The following is a 15,542-nucleotide window of genomic DNA, read 5'->3' on the forward strand; positions in this document are numbered from 1 at the left end:
GACCCAGGTCACAGTACAAGCTACTGTGTTTCCAGCCCAGATGGAGCTTAGGCGAGATCCCGATTTGCCCATGATCCTAGCCCAGAGGCTGGACCGGAGTCTCAGGGACCTGGCATTTGCTGCATGCAAGAACCATGGAGGGGTGCAGCTTCTACCTTTCAAGGGTGTGCAGTGTCCTCCAAGCACACAGCATGCCTGGGTGGCACACAACGTGGCTACCTGCCGAGTGCCTGACTTTAGAATGACCCCACCTGCTGACTCATGGGGATCCTCCAGAGGGTTTGCAAGTCACTAAATCTTTCCAGGAGCAGGGAACCTCTTCTTTCTCCTGAGGAGCAGTTAGTGGGACTGAACCAGGCAACAGCCCAACACTTCCCAAGCAGGCATCGTGGAGCATTGTTAGAGCAAGGGGTAAACTGCTAGTGATAATGGGCTCCTGGGAGGAGAGTTTGCAGAAAGACCTGAAGCGCTGAGCAAGATCTCAGGACGGTGGCCCTCTGGGAGCTTAGGACAAGTTCTAAACCCAGCCAGGAAGCTGAAGGGTTGACCAGACAGAAGCTGAGGGGGAGGAATGAGCATGCTGGGATAACTGCTGACCCACGCCTGGGGGCAGGGCTGCCTGGTTGGAGCTGTGGGAGCTGACTCAGGCCAGACCCCACCTGCTCTGAGACGCTGAGGCCACCCTCAAAGTTCACAGCCAACTGTCTCACGTGCTCGTCCGTATCCAGGTGGGTGCCTGGGGAAGGGGGTGGCTTCTGCAAGTGCTGCCACCCCAGGCCCAGAGTCCCACACTCAATGCCCGGGCCCTTGGCCACCATGCTGTCTCAGGAGAAAGCCACAAGCCTCCCAGATGCTGTGTCCCACTGGGTGTAGGACCCCCCTGAGGAGACATGGATCGCATCAATGAATCACACAATCTGCCTCTGACACCTTGAGGCCTCCTCACCCCCCACTATCATCATCCCAGTGCCGCTTCCCACTCTGGACTAGAGTGCATAGGTATTAGCAAGAGATAAAACTCACAACACATGGAAGCCAGGATCAGGAATGGGAATAGAGATACCAAAAGGGTAGGGGGGTAGAGGATGGGAGGAACGGGAACCGATAGCAATGAATGACATATAACCACACACCCCTCGCAGGGAGAGGAGCAACAGAAATCTGAGGATAAAAGAGACAATGGTCGATGTGAGATATGAAAATAATAACAATCTATAATCTATCAAGGAACCTCGAGTGGGGGAGGAGGGAAAAAAAAGGGAGCTGATCGCAAGGGCTCAATAGAAAGTAAATGTCTAGAAAAGAATGATGGCAATATACGTATGACTATGTCAGATACAATTGGTGTATGGATTGTAACAAGAGTTTTAAGAGCCCCCAATAAAATAAATAAATTTAAATTTAAATTAAAAAAAAACACACCAAAAACCTCCATCTGAACAGTGAGGCAGTGAAGGGACAAGAGTCCCGAGTCCCTCGGCTCTCACAAAAGGCCACCAAAGGCTACCTCTAAGTGGGGGTCTGGCAAAGTTGTGGATGGGTGGGCAAAGCTATCAAGCTGCCCATGAGGGACTTCATTGGCCCTGGAGAACTGGGTGGGAAGGAGGGGTGGCGGGCAGAGCTGAGGCTGAGTAGACACTTGGTAAAGCTGTGGGATTGAGCGGCAGAGACATGGAGGTTTGGACATAAGTGGTGGTGGACTCAGGCCGGCTGTGACGCTGCCTCGGTACCAGGTCCCCTCACCCCGTGCTCTCCCGTGCTCTCCCAGGCTCCAGGTGCAAGACTATGCCTCCTGGGCAGCCAGTGTGCAGTGAGATTTGCAGGTGGTGGAGGACCCCCAAGACCCCGGCAGTGGAGCCCAAAGCTTCAGTGTCCACCAAGAGCTGCAGGCCAAGCTGGAGGCCCAGAAGGAGCTGCACCAGTGCGCCACCCAGCGGGGACAGCAGGTGCTCCAGGCTACAGGGCCGTCCGCCGTGGAATTCGGCTCCCCTTTCTGGTCTTCCCCCAGCAAACTGGACCACCGCACCCTGGCCCCACAGGGCCAAGCACCTTTCTTTTCTATTTTTTTAATCATTTTATTGGTGGCTCGTGCAATTCTTATCAAAATCCATACATACATGCATTGTGTCAAGAACATATGTACAGGCTCTTCCTCTAACTGTAGCGGCCTGAGGTGACCTGCTAAAATGGTTCGCTACTCATTTGACCCAGAAAACCCTACAAAATCCTGCAAATACAGAGGGTCGAATCTCCGGGTCCACTTCAAAAACACCCGTGAAACTGCCCAGGCCATCAAAGGAATGCACATCTGGAAAGCCACCAAATACTGGAAAGATGTCACTCTGCAGAAGCAGTGTGTGCCTTCCCGACGGGACAATGATGGTGTTGGTAGATGTGCCCAGGCCAAACAGTGGCATGGGACCCAGAGTTGGTAGCCCAAAAAGAGTGCTGAATTTTTGGTTCACATGTTTAAAAATGCAGAAAGACATGCTGAACTTAAGGGTTTAGATGTGGATTCTCAGGTCATCGAGCACATCCAGGTGAAAAAAGCCCCCAAGATGCACCACCGGACTTACAGAGCTCTTGGCTACATTAATCCACACAGGAACTCCCCCTGCCACATTGAAATGATCCTGACTGAGAAGGAACAAATCGTTCCCAAGCCAGAAGAGGAAGTTGCACTGAAGAAAAAGATTTCCCAGAAGAAACTGAAGAAGGAAAAACTCATGGCTTGGGAATAAATTAAGCTTAAATAATAAAAGGGTTTTTTTTTTAAAGAACATATGTACATTTGTTGCCATCATCATTCTCAAAACATTTGCCTTCTACTTGAGCCCTTAATATCTGCTGTTCATTTTCCCCCTCCCTCCCCACTCCCCCCTACCTCACGAAACCTTCATCATTCATAAATTAATATTATTTTATCATATGTTGCACTGTCCAAAGTCTCCCCCTTCCTTCTTCTCTGCTGTCCCTCCCCCAGGGAGGAGGCTATTTGTAGATTCTTGTAATCAATTTCCCCTTTCCACCCCACATTCTCTCCACCCTCCAGGCATCGCCACTCTCACCACTGTCCTGAAGGAGTCATCTGTCCTGTGTTCCCTGTGTTTCCAGTTCCTATCTGTACCTATGTACACCCTCTTATCTAGCCAGATTTGTAAGGTAGAATTGGGATCATGAGAGTGGGGGGAGGAAGCATTTTAGAACTAGAGGAAAGTTATATGTTTCATCGTTGCTACCCTGCACCCTGACTGGCTCATCTCCTCCCCACAACCCTTCAGTAAAGGGTGTCCGCTTGGCTACCAATGGGCTTTGAGTCTCCACTCTGCACTCACCCACATTTTCAATGATATGATTTTTTGTTCTTTGATTCTTGATACCTCATGATCCCTTCGACAGCTCGTGGTCACACAGGCTGGTGTGTTTCTTCCATGTGGGCTTTGTTGCTTCTGAACTAGGTGGCCACTTGTTTATCTTTGAGCCTTAAAGATCCCAGATGCTATATCTTTTGACAGCCAGGCACCATCAGCTTTCTTCACCACATTTGCTTATGCACACGTTTCTCTTCACTGATCATATCAGGAAGGTGGGCACCCACTGATACGATTTTTAGTTCTTTGATGTCTGATAACTGGTCCCTTCTACACCTCGTGGTCAGCCAGGCTGGTGTTCTTCTTCCATGTGGGCTTTGATACTTCTCAGCTAGATGGCCGCTTATTTATCTTCAAGCCTTTAACACCCGAAACGCTATATCTTTTGATAGCCGGGCACCGTCAACTTCCTTCACCACATTTGCTTATGCACACATTTTTCTTCAGCAATCGTGTCGGGAAGGTGTGAATCCTGGAATGCCAATTTAATAGAACAACGTGCTCTTGCATTGAGTAAGTGCTTGAGTGGAGGCCCAATGTCCATCTGCTGCCTTAGTACTAAACCTATAAATATATGCACATAGATCTGTTTCCCTACACTCATATAAATATATTTACATATGTACATTCCAGTCTTTGGACCTCTATAAATACCCTTTGTCACCTAGTTCTCTCCTCTATTTCCTTTTACTTTCCTCTTGTCCCACTATCATGCTCAGCCTTCATTTGGGTTTCAGTAATTTCTCTCGGTTACCTTGCCCTTGCTGAATCCCTACCAGACCACTCACACCCTCCTTGCTACTGATTTTGGATAACTTATTGCTCCCCTGTCCCTGGGTTGTTCAGCACTACCCCTTTGCCCCCTTCTCTCCCACTCCCCTATTCCCCTGGAACTGTTGGTCCCCTTGTTTTCTCCTCCAAACTATTCATGCAGTCTATCGTATCTAGATAGGTCTGTAGAGATAATAATATGCACCAAAAATCAAGTCATTGCAAGATAGGCAATGAGTGAGAACACAGCAATGACAACAAAAAGGAAACCAATTACTCATAGAAGAGTAAATTAATTTTGGAAGGCAAATGCTTTGAAAATGATGAGGGCAAAGAATGTACAGATGTGCTTTATACAACTGATGTAAGTATGGATTGTGATAAGAGTTTTATGAGTCCCTAATAAAATGCTTTTTTAAGAATAAAATAAAAGAAAAAATTTTTAAAGAAAGAAAAACCTATACATAGATGAAGGTCTGATTTTTAATCTCTAGGTGTGTCCTTCAGTCAGGTCCAATGGGGTACCATGCTTTGGCCCCAGAGTCTGTCCTTTGTACTACCTCAGGGGCTCCCTGCTCTGCTCCCACGGTTGCTCTGCCACACACTTTTAGTGGTTTGCCTCAGTGCCATAGGATCAGTCTGGGCCAGTTCTAACCCTAAGTCTCCAGTGTTGTCCCCCTTGGACCCTGGGCCATCAATGGACGGTTTGTCTCGTAGTGGGATCAGCCACATTGTCCACTCTGTCCATTGGCTGTTCAGAGCCGGGATATAGTCCTCCAGGCCTGATGGGCCAGGATGTGCTCCACTCTCTCTTCCTCCCCCTTATTTGCTCCCATTTGCTCTGATCAAACATGCCCCTCTCTCCTAGATGCAGCTTCAGTGCTGTCCACTGAAGTAAATTCTTCTGGGGGAAGGGGCAGTTGTCCACATAGCTGGTATGGGAGCCCAGCCCTCAGGCCCCTCCACTGGCTCCCCACTCCGTGCTCAGGGCTGGGTCCACCTCCCACCTCCCACTACGCAGGAGGCTGCGCTGAGAGAGCAGGCCAGGGTGCTGCCAGGCCCCTGGGTTCAGGGCCTGCTTGGCACGATACATGAGCGGCCGGCTTGAGTGGAAGCCCTGGGAGAAGGTCAGCGACACAAGCTTCACACCTCTCTGATTACTGCTGGCTTTCTCAGGGCTGCTAGCCAGGTCAGAGGGCACCCCACCTGAACCCCATTTTACCTTTACAAGTGACCTTCAGCCCCACTAGGGGCCAAAGGGCAGCCTGCGGTGGAACCGGATGTGGAGAGTTTAATGGCTTTTCCAGGGGCAAATCTAGGACTGGAGCCCAGGGCCCTTGATTCTCAGACCCGTGTGGACAACTGTCATCCTGATGGGCAGAGTAGACAGGGCCCCAGGGTTGGGTGAGGGGCACCCTCCACATAAGAACCCACCCATGGACCCTGCCCAGCCACTTCCTAGATCTGAAGAATGATGCGCCTGGGCCCTGTCATCTTGGGTGAAAGAAAAATTATTGTGCTGTCCCTGAGCTTGGTAAGCATTTCACTCCTTGGCATAGCCCGAGGAAGAGACGGGGTCACTGCTTGGGGCCAAGGCAGTATGAACATCAGGGCAGTCATGTCCCCATCATCACACAGGACAGCGACTGGATCCAGGGTTGGGGCCAGCAGCTGGAATAGCCTGTCCCTCTTGGGGACCACAAAGGGAAGCTGATGCGGTTTCAGAAACACCTGGCCTATGAGACAGAGACCCCATGGAAGGGATGCAGGAAGGGAATTGACAGGAAGACCTGGGACCCCTGCTAGGTACTGGTTTTCCATCAGCAGCCTTGTCCCCAACACCCTCAGTGTCACTGTGCAGACACTAATCAGACACTGTCACCTGCCTGAGGCTAAGGCAAAGACCAGCCAGGAAGAAAGGATCGAAGAGAACCCTGGGCAGAAGGGCAGAGGCCAAGCCTGTAATGTGCCCGTCCTCCACAGGGTGCCCTTGCTAGAGTCCTGGACCTTGGGAAGGATCTGGAGAGCATGGAGAGGCTGCTGCACAGACACGAGCCCTTGGAGCAGGAGATGGGCCTCCTCCAAGTTCAGGGGCAGGTATGCAACTGGGTCTAGCATTGGGGCCAGGCCAAGGGACCTCTTCTGTGGGACCCTGCAGAGGAAGAGCTGAGCCAGTATACTCCCATGCCAGGGGCCTCTTGAGCACAACCTGATCCCCTTCCTCAGCCTCCGGACATCCCCCATATCCCGGAGCAGAAGGCAGCCCTCCTCTTCCAGAGAAGCCTGGGGTCAGCCCGCAACCTCGGCCACAGGTGCCAACATTTTATGGACAACAGCTCCAGAGCAGAGCCCAGAAGTGGTATGGACATCCTTTGGGTCCATTTCTTCACTCCTGCCCCCATTCAGCAATCAAGTCCCATGCATCTCCTGGACTCCTTGTTTTAGGGTACAAAAGAGACCTTCAGGACAAACAATGTAAAGAAAACATCGATCAAGTCTTATCTTAAAAGAGACCATGAACACACAATGACCCAGACACATCATACGTGATACAAATCCAGGGAAACTCATATGTGTGTAAGAAAGAGGTCTACTGGTGATATCTAAAACAGATGGAAATAGAGTTACCATATGACCCAGCAAACCCCCCCCCCCCACTTACTGGGCAAGAAACAAACCAAGGTCAGACATCTGTGCTCCAAAGTTCATTGGCACAGTTCACAATTGCAAGGAATTGGAAACAACCCAAATTTCCATCACCTGACAATTGGATTAAAAAGCTGGGGTAAGTCTACCAGCGGGGATCAACGATGTAATCTCACACCGGAAGTTCTTGGCGCCCCAGCATGGGTCTCTGGGCTTCCTGCCTCAGAAGCGCAGCAGCCGGCACGGCAGGAAGGTGAAGAGCTTCCCCAAGGATGACGCCACCAAGCCGGTCCACCTGACGGCCTTCCTGGGCTACAAGGCCGGCATGACCCACATTGTGCGCGAGGTCGACAGGCCAGGCTCCAAGGTGAACAAGAAGGACGTGGTGGAGGCCGTGACCATCATGGAGACCCCTCCCATGGTGGAGGTGGGTATCCTGGGCTATGTGGAGACACCTCGCGGCCTCCGGACCTTCAAGACAGTCTTTGCGGTACACATCAGTGACGACGAGTGCAAGCGGAGGTTCTACAAGAACTGGCACTAGTCGAAGAAGAAGGCTTTCACCCAGTACTGCAAGAAGTGGCAGGATGACGAGGGTAAGAAGCAGCTCGAGAAAGACTTTAGCAGCATGAAGAAGTCCTGCCCGGTCATGCGCGCCATCGCCCACACCCAGACGCGCCTGCTCCTCCTGCGCCAGGAGAAGGCGCACCTGACGGAGATGCAGGTGAACGGGGGCTCCGTGGCTGAGAAGCTGGACTGGGCCCGAGAGAAGCTGGTTCCAGTGAACCAGGTGTTCGAGCAGGATGAAATGATCGACATCAAGGGGGTGACCAAGGGCAAAGGCTACAAAGTGGTCACCCGTCGTTGGCACACCAAGAAGCTGCCCCGAAAGACCCACCGAGGGTTGCGCAAGGTGGCTTGTATCGGGGCCTGGCATCCCGCCCGTGTGGCCTTCTCGATGGCCCATGCTGGGCAGGAAGGCTACCACCACTGCACAGAGATCAACAAGATCTATACGATTGGCCAGGGCTACCTCATCAAGGACGGCAAGCTTATCAAGAACAATGCCTCCACCGACTATGATCTCTCTAACAAGAGCAACAACCCCCTGGGCGACTTTGTCCACTACGGGGAAGAGATCAATGACTTTGTTATGCTGAATGGCGGCATGGTGGGCACCAAGAAGCGGGTGCTGACTCTGCACAAGTCCCTGCTGGTGCAGACCAAGCGCCGTGCCCTGGAGAAGATCGACCTCAAGTTCATCGACACCACCTCCAAGTTGGGCCATGGCCGTTTCCAGACCGTGGAAGAGAAAAAAGCTTTCATGGGACCACTCAAGAAAGACCAGATTGTCAAGGAGGAAGGCACATAACAGATGGTACAGCTGGTGGGATCAGAATAAAGACTTCTTTTTCAGTGGGGGGAACAAAAGTGGTACATACATATAATGGAGTACTACGCATCGCTAAAAAGTAGTGATGAAAATTTGAAGCACATCACTGCATGGGAAGAACTGGAGGAAAGCATGCTAAGCGAAGTAAACCAAGCACAAAAGGACAAGTACACATTGAGTCCACGGAGGAAAGCTTTAAAAACAATGCAAAAGGGACATAGGGGAAAAGCTACTGTATGAACATTCCTGGGGTGAGGACCAGGTAATATGGCAGGGACCAGACCAAATTCAGGGATACACATGGTAATCAGATAAAAAAGAGGCAGGGAAAGGAAAAGTAATAATAATAATAATTAAATGGGTTGTGGGATCACAGGGCACTAACCCGTTCAAGGGTGACACCGTGAACCCATATATCTCCGATCTGCCTGCCTCTGTGCCTTTGCCTGTGCTCACCCTTTCTCTACTTGGCTCGGTCCTACACCTGTTCTTTTGTGTCTGGCTTATGTCATTATCAGCAGCCCTGCTGGCGTAGTGGTTACGAATTGGACTGTGATCTGCAAGTCCACCAGCTGCGCCTTGTGAGAAAGATGAAGCTTTCTATGTCTGTAAAAGAGTTACCATCCCCGGAACCCGTGGGGGCAGTTCCACTCTGCCCTTTAGGGTTACCATGAGTCAGAGTTGACTGGATGGCAGTGAGTTGGGAATTTTATTTATTTCATTCCCAGCATGTCTTTTCAAGGTTAATTTGTGACCTGACATTTATCCCCCTATTTTAATGAAAGGACACCACTCCGTTCTAGAACTCGAACTCAATGACTTGGTCCATCCATCTGTCCACGGACTCAAAGGCGTCTTCCACCTTTGGCTGTCGTAACTATAATGCAGTGATGTCCATAATTTAAAAGAAAACATTTTGACATGATGTTTTTAGGGGACACAGTGAGACCAGAGCATTTGTCCCTGCCGGTGAAGGGATTGGAGGTCAATCCTTTTTTTTCCTTCCTTTTTAAGTGTCTCTATTCCCATTTACAAAAGTTGGGCCCCACTCAGGACTGTATATGGTTTCTCTCCTTGAAACAAAAAAATCCATTGTTGTGCCCATTACCTAGAGGGGGGATCGAAGCTTACAAACTAGTGCCCAGAACCAACACTCACAAGGCTGGTGGCTGGAGGAGGTCTGTGTGCCCACTGTGGCTGCAGGAGGGGCAGAGGGGCCTGCAGGGGGGCCACTGGGCCTCAGAGACCTTCCAGGCGAGGCTAAAGGAACTGCAGCAGCTCTGGGGCGAGTTGAGGGCCAACTGTAGGAGGAAAGAGGCCACGCTCCACGAGCCCTGCAAGGTGGGATTGTGCACGCCCTGGGCCAGTTTGGATGGGACCCCAGGTTGCCCAGTGCCCACTGCTCACCCCACGTCCTGTCCCAGGCCCTGCATACGGGGGAGCATCTGGGAGCTGGAGAGGTAGCTGCATCCTGTGGACGGGGAGCTGCGAGTCCCTGGCAGTGGATAGGACCGTCCTGGGGTGGATGAGCTCCAACTGGGGGAAAACAAGACTCGTTTCAAACACCAGCTCTGTCTCCTCTAAGGGCCCGTGTACAACTGCGACAACACAACATTGGGTCCTGCTGGGTCCCCATTAGCATCTGTGAGGAAGGCTATTTATTACAGGGAATCCTACCTTTGTCCCTTGGTGTTAATTGCAGATTCACTGGGTGACGGATTGTATCTGACATGCACCACGTTTGCAGCAGCAAACACCAACACGTTGTCAAACTCCATTTGGTATTGCTCCATCCCTCCATTATTCTCACTAATGACAAAAATAATTAACACTTTCATATAAAAGCACAGGATGAGGAAAGCTTTAATTTATGCATCTAGCTCAGGGTCATCCCTGTTATCAATATATGACAATCTAATGAGGCTTAATTAAAAAGTAGCAGTGAAGCAATTTAGGAAACTGAGGGATTGTCACGAGTCCTGGTTGTGACAGCATGTTTTGTGCACCATGGAAGATAACAGATTTGTCTTCTGTGGTATCTCATATCCATCATCCCCAAACTACCTGCTCTTAGGGGTAGAGAGAGCGAGCTTGTCTTTGAAAAAAGTGCCTGGGTTTGGTAGCTGCTCACAGGATGGCAGGTGTAATGTATTATGAGAACTTAACAAGGCTCTGAGAAGATGGCTATTGGAAGGTCTGGGTGGAGGGCAAGGTCATGGCCCTGAAGGATTCAGGATCCAGAAGTCAAGTCAGAACTGGATGCCAGAGACTTTCTCAATCCAGCCCTCTTTGCCCCTCCCCTAAGGCCAATATATTTCTAAGGGTTATGGATTCTACTTCAGAATCTTTCTCAAACCCAGGGTCCTCTTCACCATTATTGTCTAGACCTGGTCACCTCTTGCCTTATAAATAAAAATATGGGTTTATTGTAAGTCTGGGTCTGTTAGGTTTCTCGGGTGGGAAATGTCTCGGTCCTTGGCTACACACTGGAAAGAAATTCACACCAAAGCCTGGTTGGTAATCCGAGTGGATTTATATACATGAGAGAAGAAGGTTCCGGCATTACACTAAACTGAACACGGGCCCCCTCATGACACTGCACACCCAGCCCTGCTGAGTGGAAGGCAGAGAAGCAGCTGAAGGGAAGGGGCGGTGGTCTCCAGATTCCAGCCTTTTAAGGTCTTTCAGCCGGGAGGCGTCAATTAAGCTCTCCTGGCTTGGGCATAGCCCATATTGGCTTTCAACCTCCCGTAGGGGGGCCGCTAAGCATGGAGAGGAACAACCCCTTGTCTTGCTACCTAACCGGTCTACATTCCTGCATGGCTACATTGAGATGGAACTAGCCCCTTTAGACAGCCTGTGTGGTTCACCAGGAGACACGGGCCCCAGAGTTCCCTGTGACCACCTTAAACCTTAAACTACTGTTGGAGTTTATATTACCTGTGTGGGTCTGTGGGCATGGGACGTTTCCATGCCAGAGACCTGAAGTTACACAAATAGGCATCCAGAACAGAACTCATACAGGCCCTAATAAGATGCTCAGATGCTTCTCGCTAGGATGAGAATTTAACGAAGTGTGTGAGCAGTTCAGATCTTGTAAGGGAGAACAGGTCAGTAGGGTATCCAGAGAAGAGAGCAAAGGTCAGGGGAAAGTGAGGGGGCCCACAGACATCTGTGCTCTGTGTTTGGCCACAAGACAAGAAACCGAGTCTCCTTGCCAAAGAAAGCAGAACAGCAAGTCCCTCAGAACTACGACATTTTTAAACATGACCTATACAACACTCGGCTCTGGGAGGCGCCTTGGAAAACCATAAAAGCCCTAAAAGAGGGGCAAGGAGGAAGCCCAAGTCTTTGATTTTCCCTGCTGTGATTTCAGTGTTGAAATGTCTGTGCACGGAGCCTTTGAAATTTCAGAATCAGAGAGTGGATTCACAAGCCAAGCTCCTGCTTTATTCTTCAATGCATTTTGGCCTAGCTTCTCCTTGGTGAGACATGTAACAGAAATTCTGGACTTAGGAGCCACTTGGTCCTTGGACACTAGGAGATTTCAGTGGAATCTGAAACAGGGCTCTAACCACCAGCTGGCCAGGCCTAGGAAGCCCAAGTATTCAGTCTCCCAAACACCAACCTCCCGTTGCTCTTCATCTGCCTCCACCTTGTTCAGCTTTAGTGTTGTCCGTGGAAGCGTTTGGCACCCATCTGATGCTTCGGAACCCAGAAAGGAGGAAAGGTAAAACTGGGATTCAAATGAAACAGACTTAAGCAGGACCATAGCCAAGATGTGCACTGGGCTCCTCGCAGCATTTGTCACCTTCATTTCCCTCTTCGGACTCAGACGTGGCAAGGTTCAGACACAAGCTTTACCAGAAAGAACAGCTGTGAACCCAGCCTGCTTCCAAGTGAGAAAAAGCCCTTTACACATGAGTTCCTGAGGTCAGCCCAGCCCTGTGTGTCCCCACCCCTCCCAGAGTCCCCGGCTCTCTGGCGAAGCATTAAAGCAAGTGGAAGCAGAGATTTGCTCAGAATAAAAAATCATTTTTCACAATAGCACGGCACGTTCTGGATGGCAATCACGGCTGCACAAACCATATCCGTCCTCCAGCCATAATGTTGGCGCCTCAGTGACCACGCACATACATTGTGTGGCAAGACTCAGAGCCTATTCCATTTGTGGTCAATTGTTTCCTCCCTCTCCATACTTTGCACTTAGGAGACATGCTCTCTGGAGGTGGTTGAGGCTTCTCTTGTCACCAATAATCATCTCCTACGCCTTCCTTTACAGTCACTAATTTGATGTGTTCACTCAAAGAAATGCCAATAATATGAGGTTTCAGAGGAGAGCTCCTAGAGCTCCCACAGACAACAAGGAGGCCGTGTGTCACCATCATTATCCTGAGCTGGGAGGGGGCACTAGTGTTCCAGAAGCTGGGGATCCGTCACTGCCTGCCCACCGCACAGACAGAGCAGGTGCTGGTTATAATTGCTTCTAGACGTCCTGCCATGCTGAGTTGAAATTCAAACCCATAAACGCTGCCCGACTACAATAAAACTGGAGTACACAGACATTTCTGCATCATTGCTGGCTGAAAATATACTGAGTGGAGTTGGATGAGATGGCAGCAAGTGCCTAAGGAGGGGATGCTGTGGGAACACCAACAAGATGACTGTCAGTCGCCGTTTCATCTCCTCGTCTGCTTTCCCCCCCCCTATCTTTCAGGACCAAAAGACATGACAAATATGTAAGGAAACAAATTTGTTCATTTTTAGAGGAGTCTCCCTCCCCACCCCACCCCACCCCCATCCACCTCTGGCCTCCTTTGAGCAAGTCAGTAGAACTTTTTTAAACCTGGCTTCTACTATGGCAGTTTCCGGAGTTGCTATGTGGCTGTGTTTAAAAGTCGCCTTTGGGATCCAGACCACAATCCTTGTCACAAAGGCATTTTCCCAGTCCCAAATAGCAATGTGACCTCATTTTAGAAGATTGTTCTTGTTTCTGTAGACCCAGAAAAGAGATCAAGCTGTTGATCTTGACCGTGGTTGTCGAGTCAGCCTCTCATGGGCACCTCATGGGAAGCGGAGCAAACTATGCCAGTCTGTGCTATCCAGGGCTGGGAGGGGAAGCCAACCGTGGCGGGCCATAGGTCGATGTGTGGATGGAGATAATCAGGTCTTTAGTCCTTATTCGATTTCAGTCTGGAAGTATCACTGAAGCCTGCTCAGTGTCATAGCAACGCACAAACTTTCACTGACAGTCTGGGGCACATTGGCTGCAAATCGAACCCAGGTCTTCCCGGTGAAAGACGATGAGAGATCTACCACTGAAGCACCGTGGCCCTCACCTCAAACCAGGGCAGTCATTTCCCACAGATCTACCAGAGTTCAAACCAGACCACAATGCAGGATGACTGAGATTGCCACCAGCATCTGATACTGATGCAGAAAAAAAACCCAACTACCATTTTATTGACTCCCACTCATACCAGCCCAATAGGACAAATAACTGCCCCTTTGGGGTTTTGAGACTTTAAATCCTTACAGTAGAGGTTCTCAACCTGTGGGTCGCGACCCCTCTGGGGATCAAATAACCCTTTCACTGGGGTCAACCAATTCATCACAATAGCAAAATTACAGTTATGAAGTAGCAATGAAAATAATTTTATGGTTGCAGGTGTCCACAACATGAAATGTATTAAAGGGTGGGGGCATTAGGAAGGTTGAGAACCACTGCCTTACAGAAATAGACAACCTCATATTTCTCCCACGGACGGGCTAGTCAGTTCAAACCCCCGACCTAGCGATTAGCAGCTTAATGCACAGTCCACTACACCACCTGGGCTCCTAATGATATAATAAGAGATACTATTGTTAGATCTCTCCTGGGAGAGATATACCTCAGGCCTTGGCTTCGCGCGAGAAAGAATTCACTTCGAAGCCTGGATTGTGATCCAAGTGAGTTTTTTGAGAGAAGAAGTTTCAGGTTTACACAGTCACCTCAGGGCCCCTCACGGGGCACAGCCTACCTAGAAGCTGCTGGAGAGAAAGTCACTCAGTGGGCTTCGGGATCCTGCCTTTTTTCTTTTTTAAAAAATCGTTTTATTAGGGGCTCATACAACTCTTATCACAATCCATATATACATCAATTGTGTAAAGCACATTTGTACATTCATTGCCCTCGTTATTCTCAAAACATTTGCTCTCCACTTAAGCCCCTGGCATCAAGTCCTCATTTTTCCCCTCCCTCCCCGCTCCCCCATCCATCAAGAAACCTTGATAATTTGTGAGTGGTGATACTGAGAGGGTTGTGGGAGGGTGGATTGGAAAGAGGGAACTGATTACAAGTATCTACATGTGACCTCCTCCCTGAGGGACAGACAACAGAAAAGTGGGTGAAGGGAGACATCGGAGCGGTCAAGATCCTGCCTTTTCAATTCCTCCATAGGGAGGCATGGTTAACGGTCATGGTCAACCCCAATGGCTGGATTGAATTCACCTGGCCCAGAAGGGCCAATCCAGGTGTAATGCCCACCTAGGTGTACCACCCCTTCCTGGCCGAAAGTTTGAACCTGAGCATATGTAATGGATGACCCAGTCCCTATGCTAAACCACCTAATAGTATTTGCAAGATGCCAAGCACCGTTCTAAGTTTTTTGTGCATAATAATTCAATTATTCCACTTAACAAGCCTATGTGTGGACGCTATTCTGGCCTCATTTTCCAGATGAAAAATCAGTGGCACAGGATGATAAAGTCATGAGCCTAGGACCACACAGTAAGGAAGTGGGAAGGAGAGATTTGGACCCAGGCTGCAGAGCCCATGCCTTGGGTGCCTACAGCTGCCATGTAGGACACAGAAAAGCATGGAGCAGACTCAGCGTAAGACATTAGGGAGTTGGGAGGACTGTAGCATGAATGTATGTGCTATGACTTCATGAGATTAGCTGCTACTCAGATCCAGAAGAGAATACAAGCCTTTTGCAAAAATTATTTTTGCCAAGAGAGGTTGGAAAACTGCATCTTGTGCGAAATCCCCCCAACCTGCACATGTGCATAGCTATTTCAGAAGGTTCCAAACAATGTGTGCTGTGCAGCAATCCAAACTGAGCTCAGGGGGAGCTGGTCTGTGGGTTATGTTAGCCAGAAAGTGAGCAGTTCGAACTCACCAGCCACCACTCCAAGGGAGAAAGAGGAGGCTTTCTGCTCCCATGGACTTACAGTCTTCGAAGTGGCAGGGAGCATTTCCATGCGTCCTATGATTAGGATCTCGGAGGGTGAGGGTGGAGTTGGTTGAGACCTGTCTTCAGGGCATTTCCCAGAAGGGCTTCCTGCACTGGTTCTGCCTTCAGGAATGTCTGATGACCTTG

General features: G+C 49.9%; 1 pseudogene; it reads left to right on the top strand.

The window, feature by feature from the left end:
- The first annotated feature begins 5,616 nt into the window (after window positions 1-5,616).
- Window positions 5,617-8,160, top strand: LOC142440837 (large ribosomal subunit protein uL3 pseudogene; annotated as a pseudogene).
- Window positions 8,161-15,542: the final 7,382 nt, after the last annotated feature.

Source organism: Tenrec ecaudatus, chromosome 1, assembly GCF_050624435.1.
Source record: "Tenrec ecaudatus isolate mTenEca1 chromosome 1, mTenEca1.hap1, whole genome shotgun sequence".
In the NCBI taxonomy this organism is placed as follows: Eukaryota; Metazoa; Chordata; class Mammalia; order Afrosoricida; family Tenrecidae; genus Tenrec; species Tenrec ecaudatus.